Here is a 12,816-nt window from a genome sequence, read left to right as displayed (position 1 = left end):
TGAATACACAATGGGCGGTCGGAAAATCGAGAGTCCACCTTATGAGAAGGATTTAGGAATCATAGTGGACTCTAAGCTATCGACTTCCAGACAGTGTTCAGAAGCCATTAAGAAGGCCAACAGGTTATGACAACTACAACATTTATTTCTATAGCACATTTTCATACAAATAATGTCGCTCAAAGTGCTTTACATGATGAAGAAAAAGACAAAGTAAGAATTAGAATAAGACAACACTAATTAACATAGAATAAGAGTAAGATCCAATGGCCAGGGATGACAGAAAAAACAAAAAAAAACTCCAGACGGCTGGAGAGAAAAAATAAAATCTGCAGGGGGTCCAAGGCCACAAGACCGCCCACCCCCTCTGGGAATTCTACCTAACATAAATGAAACAGTTCTCTTTGTATTTAGGGTATATAGCGCCTTGATGTTGTGGTATAGCGGTCCGTGGCTTCCAATAAAAAAGGCCGGATTTTAAATCTGTATAGCCGTGCCATTCTCTGTGGGCGACTGCACGACCGCTGGGGAGTTAATGAGGTGGTTGGAGCGAGTTGCACCTGCACGTGTGGGTGCGGTCATTCTCGATTGCATCATTGGCTTCCTGCGGTGTGTGATTAAGACGCCGCACCCATGGAGGCACACGGGGGGTATATATGCGGGTTGAACCCAGAGAAAAGGGGAAGCGATAGAAATGGAAGGAAAGGAGAGATATGAACAGAGATATCGATTGAGGTGAAGAAAAGAAGAGGTTAAAGGACGTGAGAAAGGCAGTCTAAGCAGGAGGATCTGGCCACCTGAAAAGAGGAGACAGAACGAGCTGGGAGCCTGCTAAGGAGCGTTAAGCTGTTGCACTCTGGGGGCTAGTTCGTCCCACTGAATGTTCGGGTGAGTGGGATGAGCAAGGCGGGTGTCCTCCCGAGGGATCTGAGGAGCGACTACGGGGGCGCGAAGGATGAAGGGAGGAGAGCCGACCTCGGACGGTCTGGCAGTGATGTCCACAAGGAGGCCAAGACGGAGGTTGGCTGAAGGTGCTCGTGGCTGTAGAGATCTCCGCCGGCTGTGTAATGGGCGAGCTGGGGAGAAAAAAGGGTGTGCCTAGATCGGGATGATAGAGACTGCATTTTAACCTCGTTTTTAAAGGATTTATTTACTGGATTTGTATCCCCACTGGACACTTGTTTTATGGATTATTTATTGAAACCTGACGCACTGCACTTTGGACACTAATTATTGTTTTAATAAAAGAACTTATGCACTTTTTGGATGTATCCCCTGGCTTCATGTGAGATTTGTCCTCATTTGTCAGCTCATCTTGGTGACATTACCGATGGTGTTGGGTTGAAGGCTCCCATAAGGATGTTGGGAGCACGGAGAGAACCTGCATCGTCACAGATGTGTGGAGTACAAGTCCCAGGAGGGTCTGCTCAGCTTTATAACACACTGGTGAGGCCTCATCTGGAGTCCTGGGTGCAGTTTGGGTCTCCAGGCCTACAAAAAGGACATAACAGCACAAGAAAATGTCCAGAGAAGAGCGACTAGGCTGATTCAGGGCTACAGGGGATGAGTTAGAAGGTAAAATTAAAAGAGCAGAGCCTTCACAGTTTAAGAAAAAGAAGATTAAGAGGAGATCTGAGTGAAGTGTTTAAAATGATGAAGGGAATTAATGCAGCGGATCGAGACTGTGACTTTAAAATGAGTTCATCAAGAACACGGGGACACAGTTGGAAACTTGTGAAGGGGAAATTTCACACAAACATTAGGAAGTTTTTCTTTACACAAAGAATGATAGACACCTGGAATAAGAGACCAAGTAGTGTGGTGGACAGTAAGACTTCAGGGACTTTCAAAACTCGACTTGATGTTAATAAGTGGATAGGACTGGCGAGCTTTGTTGGGCTGAATGGCCTGTTCTCATCTAGAGTGTTCTAAAGTGGGGGCTTCTACTGGAATAATTTGGAGAAAACTTTATTACCCAGAGTAGCTGTGCTAAAATGTAATAATAACCTGAACCTCAACAAAATGAAACAAACATAAGGGCTGGGGTACCCAACTGAGATCCCCATTTCATAGACTGAAGGGAAATGAAACAAAAGAAGCTCAAATCTGTGTAAGTTCGTTTTACCTTTCTGAGTTTAGTTGGTTCTACGGGTGGTCTGGCTCAGTCCAGTGAATGAACACCAACGTCTGGGTGGGTTGCCTCTTATGTAGTGGGAAGACTGTAAGGTGCTGGGGCTTCTGGGGCGGACAGGAAACGTTGTCAGGGCTCATCAGAGGTCACATCATCCACCCTAGTGCTGAAAGAGGAAGAGAGGGTTACAAACGGTGTCCCCTCCCATGAGCAGAACCCACGACACGCTCCTGATGCACACGTGTGTGACACCCTCATATCCTTCAGTAATTTTATATATAAATGTCTACGTGTGGAAGTGTGTGTGTCTGTCCGGCCCGGAAGTGAGAGGTGGAGTCGGGGTGAGGGCTCCATCTCCGAGGATACACAAGCGAGGCCAGCATGTCAGCAAAGTGAAACCTCTGAAGAAAGAGTCACTCGCTTAGCGGCTAATACAGGAGCAGGGCAAGCATGCTAGGAAAAAGGAAACCTCCGAAGAAAGACAGGCGCTTAGCCGCTAATGCACAAACGATACGAGCACATCGGCAACACGAAACCTCCTAGGGCAGAAACACCCAGACTAGTTCCTTCCAATTATCTGACATCTCTACATTTAAATTTTTTTTTCTGATGATTTCAATACTTTCTATGACCCCAGGCTTTTTGCTGTTTGTTGACTTCAGCTCAGCATTTAATACAGTCATCACTTCCAAGTTGATCACTAAACTTGTGGATCTTGGTATCAATAATTCTATCTGTAATTGGATCATGGACTTCCTGACCAACAGACCCCAGCATGTCAGGTCTGGCCATAACTGCTCTACCACCATTACACTCAACACTGGCGTTCCACAGGGCTGCGTGTTGAGCCCGTTCCTCTACTCCCTTTTCACTCATGATTGCAGGCCCATGTATGGATCCAATTCCATCATCAAGTTTGCAGACGATACCACGGTGATCGGTCTCATCAGTGATAACGATGAGTCTAATTACAGGGAGGAGGTAAAACACTTAGCTGCGTGGTGCGCTGAAAATAACCTGCTCCTGAATACCACCAAAACCAAGGAGCTCATTGTGGACTTCAGGAAGAAGAAGGGAGACACCCACCACCCCATTCACATCAATGGCATGGCTGTCGAACGTGTTTCCAGCTTTAAATTCCTGGGGATACATATCTCGGAGAACCTGTCATGGACAAACAATACCTCCAGCCTGGTCAAGAAGGCCCATCAGCGCCTCTTCTTCTTGAGGATACTGAAGAAGAGCCAACTATCTGCTGTCATACTGGGCAACTTCTACCACTGTGCGATAGAGAGCATCCTGACTAACTGTATTACAGCCTGGTATGGGAATTGCTCTGTTGCTGACCGCAAGGCACTGCAGCGGGTGGTGAAAACCGCACAACGCATCATAGGAACTCCACTTCCGGTCATTGAGGACGTTCACAAGAAGAGATGTTTATGCCGAGCTCGTTGCATTCTTAAGGACTCCTCTCATCCAGCCATCAAACTCTTCCAGCTCCTCCCCTCCAGAAGGCGCTACAGGAGCCTTCCAACTAAAACCAGCAGGTTTAGGAACAGCTTCTTCCCCACAGCGTCACACTTCTGAACTCAGTCCCCCGTTGAACCTTAACATCCACACACTTAATCCTCTACACTACTCCTCCTCCCTTCCTTGTACATATCTGTACATACCTGTGCACACACAGCACACCTGTACATTGTACATCATATATCATATATTGTACATCTGTATATATTACAATACTCATAGTATTACAGCACATACATATCACATCTGTATATTGTACATCTGTGTATATATATAATAGTACTTATATTATTACTGCACATACATAACACACCTGTATGTTGTACATCTGTATGTATATGTATATATATATATATATATATATTATATATATATATATATATGTGTGTGTATATATATATATATATATAGTACTTATAGTATTATAGTACATACAGATACATGTATAGGTACATAAATGTATATTGTAAAATATGTATATTTGCCATCCGCATTTAGAACATTTGTATATCTATTTATATATATCTATATATCTATTCCCATCTTCACTGTGCTCTTAACTGTACATATCGTATTTAACTGTATATATCGCATTTAACTGTAAATATCGTATTTAACTGTACATAATATGCACATATTATATTTATTGTACTTCTGCTCTTTGCACTTCTGATTAGATGCTAAACTGAATCTCGTTGCCCTGTATTTATACATGTGTAATGACAATAAAGTGAATCTAATCTAATCTAATCTAATCTTACAGTACGGCCTTACACAGTTAGTATAAAATAATAAACTGACAAGCCCAAAATGGCACATTTGTACTCCCGTTCTATTTGGAGTGATGTGACACATACTTGACATTTAGCTTGCTTTTTGTGCGGGCCGCACAGCAAAACAAAAGTGACCACGTGATTCTCCTAAAATGCCAACCCAGAAATCCACACAGACACATTGGGATGGTGTGACCTCGGAAAGCAGCAACTCTGAAAATTCCCAAACCACATGAAAGGAGCTTTTGTGCAGATCAAATCGAAACCCAACAGCAACCTCATATTCCTTCTGAAATGATGGCTAGAAACTAAAATGAACAAAGTGATATTGGAGCGTAAGATGCCATCTGTGGTAACTTTGAAAATTCCCAAAGCACAAGAACACAGAATTTCCACAGGCAGAGGAGCAAATCAGAAGCAACAGGGAATTATCAAATGAACAAAAACGACATGGAAGGTGAGATGTCATAAGTCAGAAATTTCCACAGTACGAGAACATAGCATTCGTCTTCAGAGTTCACGCTAAGCAATGCTTGCTAAGTCAAGTCAAGTCACATTGGGGAGCAGGCACTGGTACAGCGCGTTGCCACACCCACTACACGACGAAAAAACTTGGGATTCTAGTTGGCAACCCCCCAGGCAGACACGCGGTCCAGTTCCACCCTCCAGAAATGACCCTCTATCTGCCGCAGCCAGGTGTTATGTGGTCCAGCCACTCGGGTCCCCAACAATGAGGATCTTACGAGCTGGATCACCCTTGGGGAAACGCGCCACATGGCCGTAGTGCCGTAGCTGACACTGCCTCACAATGCAGGTCATGTGGCTCACTCGGGACTCCATGAGCAACACAAAGTCAAACCAACGGTACTCATGGATTTTCCGGAGAGACACAGTACTGAAGGAATCCAGTCTTCGTCTCAGGTCACAGGATAGCGTCCATGTCTCACAAACAGGGAGCACCAGGACTCTAAAGACTTGGACCTTCGTCCTTCTGTATAGATATCGGGAGCGCCACACACTCCTTTCCAGCGACCTCATGCACAGCCACACTGTAAGGAAAAACACGTAAAAAACTTCAAAAGACTTTATCGGAAGATCTTGAGCACACCCTCGTTCTAAATGAATCAATCAATCAATCAATCAACATTTATTTATATAGCACATATTCATACAAAAAAATGTAGCTCAAAGTGCTTTACAAAATGAATAGAGAAATAGAAGACACAATAAAAGATAAACATAAGTCAACATTAATTAACATAGAATAAGAGTAAGGTCCGATGGCCAGGGTGGACAGAAAAAACAAAAAAAAACTCCAAAGGCTGGAGAAAAAAATAAAATCTGTAGGGGGAATCGTAGGTTGACGAGGTCCGTTGTTAATATCTGATGTCTCACTTAAGGCTTTAGAAGCATGTTTCTTTCCTAGTGTGTATATAAAACACAGGGTCTCTGTATTACGCTGCCTCAAAAGCTTGCACACTCTAATCTACGCAGTTAGGCAGTCATTTTGCTTCACTTCTCATTGAATCCATAAATGGCTAACACAGCACCTCAGTCAGCTACTACTGATTTAATAGCAAGGGCCCTTTCAGCCGCTGATCGGGACACAGATGTCCCAGATGATTGTGTCTCACAGCAAATATGATGGTAAGCTTTTGTCTGCACTGCTGTACTAAAGATCTGATTTGAGAAAACGTCACTAGATGCTGAGTGAGAGGCTGTGCCCGGTCTTGACCTGCTCGTCACCAATCTGCTGCCCCTTCTGTCCTTTCAGGTAACTATTAACAGATAGGATGAAAGATAAATAACTTTGTAATATGTCATCCTATGAGTAAGCACCTATATATAGAATGAAAGAATAATAATTTGGAATACCAGAAATGCTTCAGATTTAACAATGTGTAATTCTAAATGTAATAAAGAATGCTGTCGAAACAAGCTGAGCCCCCAGGAGTGATTATTTGATGCTGTGCCTTAAATTATTTCTTTTATTTACTTCTAGCGTTGCATTTGTAGAAACAAGGCCTTGTTTATAGCCATCATTTTAAATGAACCCGTGACATGCCTGCTTTAGGATTCTATTCAATTCTAAAACTGATAATGTCTTACAAACAGAACTGGACTCGCAACACCGACGGCATACAGAAAAACCACTTAAGAGCGTTAAGGGCACCTTCCCATTTTGGAAGTGCCTGAGGAAACGTGGGAAATGGAATTTGTATCCCTACAGGCTGATCACAGGCTGGCGTAGCAGCACGATGACACAGGCCACTAATCAGCGTATCTGACTTACCTTTAATGGTGGCAATATATCTCAGATTCTGACGTAATGAAGCATGTATCATACATAACATGATTACATTTCTTTCGGTTTCAAGGTCTGGCAGATGGTACTTTAGCATCAAAGGTTTGACCGCCAGGTTAACAACTGTACTTAGCCCCAAGCCATACGTGTCACGCACCTCATTTTACTTATTTTGTTTTTCAAGTCCAGTGCATCACGATCTCCACTCATTTCCAATTATTTACCTCAAGTGTATGGTGTAGTTTTTCATGGTATTTTTTATTTTTATTTCTTGTCGTACTTTCCATGACGTCATCACATGTTGGCATCACACTTATTACTAGGGACTCTTCCCCAGAGCAGTTTGCTGTGTCAACTGAGAGACGTGCTAGATGTTGCATCCATGGAGTGTTTCTTTTTCACTCCTCCACTGTCAACTGGCTATCCATTCCAGGTCTTTATTCTGTCAAGATTTGTTCATATTAATCAAACTAGAAGTCAGCTTTATTCTGGGTTTAATGAAGTTGGTGTGTAAATGTTGTATGGCTTGGAGAAAGCATGAGAGACTCCAGATGCCTTAAGGCCTGTTCTTCTCTCTGTCATCCTGTATCTAATCTATCTTCTCTCTTATCACGAGTATAAGCCAAGTCTCTAAAGAAGAACGTGATCACCAAGGTTCTGTGACGAGAGGGGCATTCCTTTCTTCTCAAGTGTCCCTAGGAGGTGAGACCTGAAAGAATCGGTTCGCTTCCAGCTCTGGGCAAGGAGGAACTCTGTTTCAGAAGCTAATGGCGTTCACACAAACCCTGACACTTGTACAAGTACGCTCATTAGTGTAGGGACTGAGCATTTCTTTTTCTTCAATCTGGCGCTATAAGAGGTCTCTGGTGACTCTTCCTATGAAGTCAGTAGATGGATTGGGAGAGCATGGGGGGTCATGAGGTCGCTGGAAAGAGGTGTGTGGCGCTCCCGATATCTCTGCAAAATAACGAAGGTCCAAGTCAGAGTCCTGGTGCTCCATTTGTGAGACATGGACGCTTTCCAGTGACCTGAGACGAAGACTGGACACCTTTGGTACTGTGTCTCTCTGGAAAATCCTTGGGCAACGTTGGTTTGACTTTGTGTTGCTCATGGAGTCCCGCATGAAGCACATAACCTGCATTGTGAAGGAGTGTCAGTTACAGCACTACGGCCATGTGGCGCGTTTCCCCGAGGGTGATCCGGCTCGTAAGATCCTCATTGTTGGGGACCCAAGTGGCTGGACCAGGCCAAGGGGTCGCCAAGGTAACACCTGGCTGCGGCAGATAGAGGGTCATATCCGGAGGGTGGGACTGGACCGCGTGTCTGCCTAGGGGGTTGCAACCCAGGATCCTGAGTTGTTTCGTCGTGTGGTGGGTGCGGTAATGCTCTGTACCAGTGCCTGCTCCCCAACTTGACTTGACTTGACTAGCATTATAAGATCTGTCTGGAAAAGTTCTTCAACTCAAACTACTAAAAATAAACATGTCTCAAGACTTAGGAGTGCAAAGCATTCTAAAAGAGAGGTTGCCTTGACTTACTGAATGGACCCTGGTAAAAAAAAATAATAAGCTAAACTGAATTAACAGTGAAGACTTGCTCTGAATTCTCGACTGGTTCATACCTGGTGAGGGGCAGCATGCTGGAATCGCATGTAAGGTGTGTTTTGAATGGCATTGTATCAAAGATCGACCCTACATGGTGTACCGATTCATTAAAACTAACAGTGATTCCGACAGAGTTAAAGAGTGACTTGTGACGTTTCAGTGGTCTCATCATCCCCTCCAATAAATAACATTTCTGTTAATTCTGCATTGAGAGGCAAGTCGTTCTCATCCATTCTCTCACTGGCACAGTTAATTAAGGACAGCATTAGAGAAACATCAAAGACATAACTGAGTGTCTTCTGCACTGGAGTGAAAATGAATGTGAGCGTCTTCTAATGAGATTTCCCGAGTCAATCGATGATGTGTTTGTTATTTAAAAGCGAAGGGTTGCATGTGGCAAATCAGAACCTAAAAAAATCAAGTCTCTTCCTAAAAAGTAGTAACACAGCATGGCTTTGTTTAAAAATGATACTGTCATGATCCTGATCCACCAGCAATGGTTTCTTGTTAACCCAACGGTTTTCACCCTCATTAGTCTTTTCTTGTTAAACTTCAGTTGCTTTGGATACTTGAAGGTTGTGTTATTTCTCAATGGCAAACTTACACGCGCTTTATTATTACATTCAGTGCATTCTGTACGCATGGCACATCCAGTATGGTCAATATGGTACGTTACGGGATATGGTTTGAAAAATGTTTGCTCTCCACACCTTACCAACTGCAAGGCAAATCATAACCTGGGACTAGCCTGGAGTCAGTGGGACGAGAAATAATTGGAAAATTCCATTTATAATTTAGCTTTTTGGGGTTATGATAGAACTTCCCAGAAATCTCTTCTCTATAAATATAAAATCCAGCGTCCGTCTGTCTGTATGCCTGTTCGCTTTTCACAAGAGTTTTTTTCTATAATTTGTTTGAACATTCCGGTTGATTTTGGAACTTCTCTCATAGGTTATCAGAGTTTGCTTCAGGAGCGTTAAATTTGTGCTAATCTGAGAAAGAGGCTGCGGGCCGAGGGGGCTTAGCGTGATCTCAGGAGTGGGGAGCTGGGTGGGGTCTTCCTCACTGTCCTGTTTCACTTGTACATTGGCGGAGCTGCGGGGGACGGCTAGTGTGTGTGTATATATATATATATATCTATATATATATAATTCACTAAGGCAAGACACCCATGGAAAGGCAAGACAACCATGGAAAGCACGCCGGAAGGGGCGTGGATTCACTAAGCCGCCGACAAGTAAGACACCTATGGCGCACGCAGGAAGGAGCCATGCTGGAGGTGAATCGCTATATGCAGCGTGTAAAACGGTTTGCGAGGGGTATCCCATGGGATCCTTAAAACAATCCTTTAAACTGAGGTTAAAACACAATGAAGTAAGCAGTCTTTAAAAACCGGGTTTTCGGTTGCGAAGCACGACCGCGTGCACCATAGCAAACTGTTTTACACGCTACATACAGCAATTCGCATCCGCGACAAACATGCGTCTTCTTAGATGCTCCTGCAGGAACACGGAAAGTCTACGTGAGTCACAGGTGCATCTGGACTGTGCAAAGATGACAACGACTCAAGTGACGAGTTGGAGGTGGGCACATGAGCGATGGTGGTCCGCCAGTTTTCAGTCATGGACGATTGTGTGTTGGTTCGTTCCGTGCATTGTGACAATGTTGCTTTTCTTGCTGATTTATTACATTACCGATTTTTCAAATGTTAGTTTTCTCCCTGTGCTTAAAAATCATTAAAAAACCGGCCTGATTATGTGGCGTACGGCTAGTATATATATTGTCACACACGTGCGCATGGGAGGCAGCTAAAGGGGTTAAGTAAGGACAGTTCCAAGACATACCGGGATGTGGCAGAGTGCACTGACTCTTTTTCTCCCTTGCCTGCAGACCACTCACGGGAGATTCCACCTGGTCCTCTTGACGTCACTTCTGGGACCGAGCCAATGGAAGGAGACGGCTCCGGCCCCTGTGATGTCATGTCTGGGCTCGTACCAATGACAGAAGACCTACATGAGCCCGACCCCTTTGACTTCACTTCCTGTCTTCTCCTTTAAAAGCCTCCACCTTTTCCCTATTCCTTCAGTTCTGTATTGGACTCGGTTTTGTGCACAGCAGTGCTACCATTTAAAAGACTATTTGAAGCCAGGATACCAAATTATGCGGGTGGCTGCCCCAAACCTTGCTATGTCTCATTGTGAGTTTTGTGACAATATATATATACAGTATATACACTCACCTAAAGGATTATTAGGAACACCTGTTCAATTTCTCATTAATGTAATTATCTAATCAACCAATCACATGGCAGTTGCTTCAATGCATTTAGGGGTGTGGTCCTGGTCAAGACAATCTCCTGAACTCCAAACTGAATGTCAGAATGGCAAAGAAAGGTGATTTAAGCAATTTGGAGCGTGGCATGGTTGTTGGTGCCAGACAGGCCGTTCTGAGTATTTCACAATCTGCTCAGTTACTGGGATTTTCACGCACAACCATTTCTAGGGTTTACAAAGACTGGTGCGAAAAGGGAAAAACATCCAGTATGCGGCAGTCCTGTGGGCGAAAATGCCTTCTTGATGCTAGAGGTCAGAGGAGAATGGGCCGACTGATTCAAGCTGATAAAAGACCAACTTTGGCTGAAATAAACACTCGTTACAACCGAGGTATGCAGCAAAGCATTTGTGAAGCCACAACACGCACAACCTTGAGGCGGATGGGCTACAACAGCAGAAGACCCCACTGGGTACCACTCATCTCCACTACAAACAGGAAAAAGAGGCTACAATTTGCACAAGCTCACCGAAATTGGACAGTTGAAGACTGGAAAAATGTTGCCTGGTCTGATGAGTCTCGATTTCTGTTGAGACATTCAAATAAGAGAGTCAGAATTTGGCGTACACAGAATGAGAACATGGATCCATCATGCCTTGTTACCACTGTGCAGGCTGCTGGTGGTGGTGTAATGGTGTGGGGGATGTTTTCTTGGCACACTTTAGGCCCCTTAGTGCCAATTGGGCATCGTTTAAATGCCACGGGCTACCTGAGCATTGTTTCTGACCATGTCCATCCCTTCATGACCACCATGTACCCATCCTCTGATGGCTACTTCCAGCAGGATAATGCACCATGTCACAAAGCTCAAACCATTTCAAATTGGTTTCTTGAACATGATAATGAGTTCACTGTACTAAAATGGCCCCCACAGTCACCAGATCTCAACCCAATAGAGCATCTTTGGGATGTGGTGGAACGGGAGCTTCATGCCCTGGATGTGCATCCCACAAATCTCCATCAACTGCAAGATGCTATCCTATCAATATGGGCCAACATTTCTAAAGAATGCTTTCAGCACCTTGTTGAATCAACGCCACGTAGAATTAAGGCAGTTCTGAAGGCGAAAGGGGGTCAAACACCGTATTAGTATGGTGGTCCTAATAATCCTTTAGGTGAGTGTATATGTATGTATGTATATATATATATATATATATATATATATATATATATATATATATATATATATATATATATATATATATATATAGAGAGAGAGAGAGAGAGAGAGAGATAGATAGATAGATAGATAGATAGATAGATAGATAGATAGATAGATAGATAGATAGATAGATATCTCTATGGATGTTTTTGCCAGCTTTTTGAATTCATGTCTGGTATGAAATGAGTGGACTCCAGAAAGCAGCCACTGAGCTTCAGTGCTCTACAGTACATTCCAGTCCACTCCATTTATAAGAATGAAGCTAGGTCATTTACTATACTGGCATACATCTCTTCTCTATAAATATAAAATCCAACGTCTGTCTGTCTGTATGCCTGTCCGCTTTTCACGAGAGAAGTACTTCACGAATTTAGATTGTGTTTTTTTCTATAATTTGCTTGAATATTCTGGTTGATTTTGCGACTTCTCTCATCGCGCTAAGCATTATAGTTTGCTTGCGATACCGATTTATTTGCGTGAATCTGAGACAGACGCAGCAGGCCAAGGTCCTCCTCACTCACATGCCTTACATCTGCTTAGCTAGTGAACGAGAGAACTACTTAACGCATTTAGATCGGGTTTTGTTTTAGAATTTGCTTGAACGTTCTGGTTAATTTTACGACTTCTCTTATCACACTAAGTATCAGAGTTTGCTTGCAGAAGTGAATTATTCACGCAAATCCTAGAGAGACGCAGTGGGCCGAGGTCCTCCTCACTCACACGCCAGCCTCGGGCATATGTTACCTCTGCTTAGCTAGCGAACAAGAGAACTACTTAACGGATTTAGATCAGGTTTTATTCTAGAAATTCTTTGAATATTCCAGTTGATTTTGCGACTTCCCTCATCGCACTCAGTATCACAGTTCGTTTGCAGGAGTGATATATTCGCAATAATCCAAGACAGTGGGTGCGGGTCATGTGCAGCGTGGTTTTCTTTAAATATTACACTGTGTGACAGGCGCCTGGCGTCCATGTCCAGT

The 12,816-nt window shown here is 43.6% G+C and overlaps 1 protein-coding gene across 1 annotated transcript in view; it reads right to left on the bottom strand.

Annotated features, from left to right (window-relative positions):
• LOC120541205 (protein Hook homolog 2-like) overlaps window positions 1-12,816 on the bottom strand; it is a 154,203-nt gene that overhangs the window by 103,275 nt on the left and 38,112 nt on the right. The window contains exon 5 of the mRNA XM_039772627.1: window positions 2,126-2,297. The gene's annotated coding sequence lies outside the window, so the exon portion shown is untranslated. The remainder of the gene's footprint in view (window positions 1-2,125; window positions 2,298-12,816) is intronic.

The sequence above is a fragment of the Polypterus senegalus genome, chromosome 12 (assembly GCF_016835505.1).
Source record: "Polypterus senegalus isolate Bchr_013 chromosome 12, ASM1683550v1, whole genome shotgun sequence".
In the NCBI taxonomy this organism is placed as follows: Eukaryota; Metazoa; Chordata; class Cladistia; order Polypteriformes; family Polypteridae; genus Polypterus; species Polypterus senegalus.
The sequence above is the reverse complement of the archived record's forward strand: the minus strand, read 5'-3'. Positions and strand labels throughout refer to the sequence as shown.